At 37.8% G+C, this 4,041-nt stretch overlaps 1 protein-coding gene across 5 annotated transcripts in view; it reads left to right on the forward strand.

The window, feature by feature from the left end:
• Nucleotide 1, forward strand: part of jmjd1cb (jumonji domain containing 1Cb) — a 134,695-nt gene extending 134,694 nt beyond the window's left edge. For all 5 annotated transcript variants that reach the window (XM_076092937.1, XM_076092942.1, XM_076092940.1 and 2 more), the window contains one exon: nucleotide 1. This exon is cut by the window's left edge and continues 1,489 nt beyond it. The gene's annotated coding sequence lies outside the window, so the exon portion shown is untranslated.
• The last annotated feature ends 4,040 nt before the right edge of the window (nucleotides 2–4,041 follow it).

Consider the following 4,041-nt stretch of genomic DNA (forward strand, 5'->3'; position numbering starts at 1 on the left):
AGGTTTGGTGTTGTGTTTTAATGATTCTCTCTCGTGGATATTTGGAGACGAAGGCACGAGAAACTCAAACGCTTCAACAAGAACCTTTTGGCTCCAGGATGCAGTCATGGAAAAATCCTCAAATCATAACCAAAGATATTTCCCATTGCACAGTAATATACTGTATATCCTGGACCTTTCATCATTTGTTTTGTCCCATATAAAACGTGAGCACACATACTGTAAATATGCGCATCACAAAACAATGTTTTGAGCTATAACATTTTGTTGTGAGGGTCACTAAGGTCAAAAATATGAATATCTACATAAGAATCTTAAGAATTGTTTAAAGTAAATGAGAGAACTTTGGGAATAAAGGTGAATGTAGATGCATTGGATGTGTTCAGCTGAGTTGCACTGTGTGGTGGTCACCACTAGGTGGTGGTGTTAAGCCACGTTAAGCCGTGTTACTTGTGTTTGCGATGAAGACGTTACCCTTCCTCAAACCAGGCTCGGGTAGAAACGAACTTGAATTATATCAGACGTGTCATGTTTGGTGATGATCTTGCAGTGATTGACAGCCAGTGCAACCAATCAGAGCCGCCTTCTTTAGCCCATAACTGGACTTGTTCAGTTTCGCGTCCAAAACCCCAAATCCGGACTTCTACATACTCATTCTGAGCAGGTTTTTGGGTGTGAAATGTGTTCGCGCTGGAAAATTGACATGACAAAGTATACACAAAGAATTGTGGGAAATCTTGAAAAACAGTGTCTCGAGGGCTCTACCGTCCAGCGTGTCGTCCGCAGAGGGCCGACTCACTTCCTGGATGCTCCACAATTGAATCGCTTTTAATACTATTGTCCGGTGGGTGCTGACTATATTAACAGTACATTGTTGTTGACTCTTCTCTTTCCCTGGAGTCGGCACAAGTGGCTGTAGCCAACCGGAAGCAGACTCCAACCAGAGTGCATTTAACAGTCAGTGACCGTGACGTGAGCACCCGCTAGTTGTGTGGCCCAGTCCCAGACTGCGGTCAAGTCAGCAGACACTCAGATCTCCGTGGTCAACTCAGCAGACACTTAAATTGTAGTGCACCTATACGCTGAAACTTACGGTAAACGCAACCAAACGGCACAGGACGGGAGCGAGCGAAAGATTTTGCAAAGTTAGCGGAAAGATTAACGTGAAAACTTCCGGTTTTCTACAGACGAACATCCGGTTTTCAAAATAAGATGCCAACAAAGTATACATATTGCATAATGAAATGAGATTAAATGAATTATATTCCAATAAGTATAAAAAATGATACCATCATCTCGTGAGTTAAAGGGAAAATACACCTACATTGTGCGTAAAGTGTATTTATTCTTTGATTTGAGGGTTGCTGGAAATGAATAATACCTGACTGACAGTCAATTAAGATGTTTTACGAAGTAAAAACTCTGAACTGAATTTATATCTTCAAATGGCAAATTTCTGAAGTTTTTAAGGTGCTATGAAAATGTTTTTCTCAATAATTCCCCACAATGACTAATGCATATATGTTCAGGACAAAAAAAAGGCTAATATCACAATATTTGAGCTGCTACAAAAATATTTTTCTCAATAATTCCATACAATGACTGATGTATATATAATCAAGGCATCGTTGACTCCACCCATAGAGAAAATTTGACACTTTTACTGTACCAATTAAGAGATATTTCAAAGTAAAAGTCATACATTTGAATTGAGAAAATATCTAATAAATGGATGTTTGAAGTGTAATAAAAAGTATTTTCTCAATAAGTCCAGACAATGACTGATATGTATGTGTTGAGGACATCGTTGACTCCACCCACACTGAAAATTTGACATTTTTACTGTACCAATTAAGAGATATTTCAAAGTAAAAGTCATACATTTTAATTGAGAAAATATCTAATAAATGGATATTTGAAGTGTAATAAAAAGTATTTTCTCAATAATTCCAGACAATGACTGATATGTATGTGTTGAGGACATCGTTGACTCCACCCACACTGAAAATTAGACATTTTTACTGTACCAATTAAGAGATATTTCAAATTAAAACTCATACATTTGAACCGAGAAAAGGTATAATATATGGATATTTGAAGTGTAATAAAAAGTTTTTTCTCAATAAGTCCAGACAATGACTGATATGTATGTGTTGAGGACATCGTTGACTCCACCCACACTGAAAATTAGACATTTTTACTGTCCCAATTAAGAGATATTTCAAAGTAAAAGTCATACATTTGTACCAAGAAACGGGTACATTTCTGAATATTTGAGATGCTATAAAAACTATTTTCTCAATAATTCCACACAATGACTAATGCATATAAGTTGAGGAAATCTCTGACCACACATATACAGAAAATGAAAAATCTTTACTGTGGTAATGAAGAGATTTTTTTTAAGTAAATTAATTAATTTGTTCCAAGAAATATCCAATAACTGAATATTTGAGATGCTATAAAAAGAATTTTCTTTATAATTCCAGACAATGACTAGTGCATATGTGTTCATGACATCTCTAACTATACTAATACTGAGAATCAAATATTTTTACTTTCCCAATTAAGAGATTTTCCAAAATATAAGTCCTTCTTTTGAACGTTCAAAAAGTTAATTTCTTAATATTTAAGGTGCTATAAAAAGGGTTTTCTTAATAATTCCAGATAATGACTGATGCATATCTGTTCAAGACATCTTTGACTCCACCCATACTGAAAATTAAACAATTTTACTGTACCAATTAAGAGATATTTAAAAGTAAATGTCATACATTTGTACCGAGGAACAGGTCATTTCTGAATATTTGAAGTGTTATAAAAAGTATTCCCTCAACAATTCCAAACAATGATTGATGTATACAGGTGCATCTCAATGAATTAGAATATCATCGAAAGTGTGATATATTTCGAGTGTTTAGGCTATGGCTTACAGCTAATAAAAACCCCAAATTCTGTATCTCAGAAAATTAGATATTACATAAGACCGATTAAAAAAAGGATTTTTAATATAGAAATGTTGGCCTACTGAAAAGTATGTCCATGTACAGTATACAGTATGCACTCAATACTTGGTCGAGGCTCCTTTTGCATGAATTACTGCATCAATGCGGCATGGCACGGAGGCGATGAGACTGGCACTGCTGAGGTGTTATGGAAGCCCAGGTTGCTTTGATAGCGACCTTCAGCTCGTCTGCATTGTTGGGTCTGATGTCTCTCATCTTCCTCTTGACAATACCCCATAGATTCTCTCTGGGGTTTAGGTTAGACGAGTTTGCTGGCCAATCAAGCACAGTGATACCGTGGTCATTAAACCATGTATTGGTGCTTTTGGCAGTGTGGGCAGGTGCCAAGTCCTGCTGGAAAATGAAATCAGCATCTCCATAAAGCTTGTCAGCAGAGGGAAGCATGAAGTGCTCTAAAATGTCCTGGTAGAAGGCTGCACTGACTTTGGACTTGATAAAACACAGTGGACCAACACCAGCAGATGACATGGCTCCCCAAATCATCACTGACTGTGGAAACTGCACACTGGACCTCAAGACACTTGGATTGTGTGCCTCTCCACTCTGCCTCCAGACTCTGGACCTTGATTTCCAAATGAAATGCAAAATTGACTTTCATCTGAAAAGAGGACTTTGGACCACTGAGCAACAGTCCAGTCCTTTTTCTCCTTAGTCCAGGTAACTTAGCTCAGGTAACTTAGCCCAGGTAAGACACTTCTTACGTCTCTGGTTCAGGAGTAGCTTGACACAAGGAATGCGACAGTTGTAGCCCATGTCCTGGATACGTCTGTGTGTGGTGGCTCTTGAAGCACTGACTCCAGCCGCAGTTCACTCCTTGTGATTCTCAACCAAATTCTTGAATGACCTAAACCCCAGAGAGAATCTATGGGGTATTGTCAAGAGGAAGATGAGAGATATTATTCAAAGGTATTGTTCGCTCGTAAGCCTCGTACCGAACGGTTTAATACGAATACGTGTATTGTTACACCCCTAGAAACAAATAATAACCGTAGCTTGCACGTCATAATGAGATTAT

This window comes from Anarhichas minor, unplaced genomic scaffold, assembly GCF_050575085.1.
Source record: "Anarhichas minor isolate MPS153535 unplaced genomic scaffold, ASM5057508v1 ptg000017l, whole genome shotgun sequence".
Taxonomy (NCBI): Eukaryota; Metazoa; Chordata; class Actinopteri; order Perciformes; family Anarhichadidae; genus Anarhichas; species Anarhichas minor.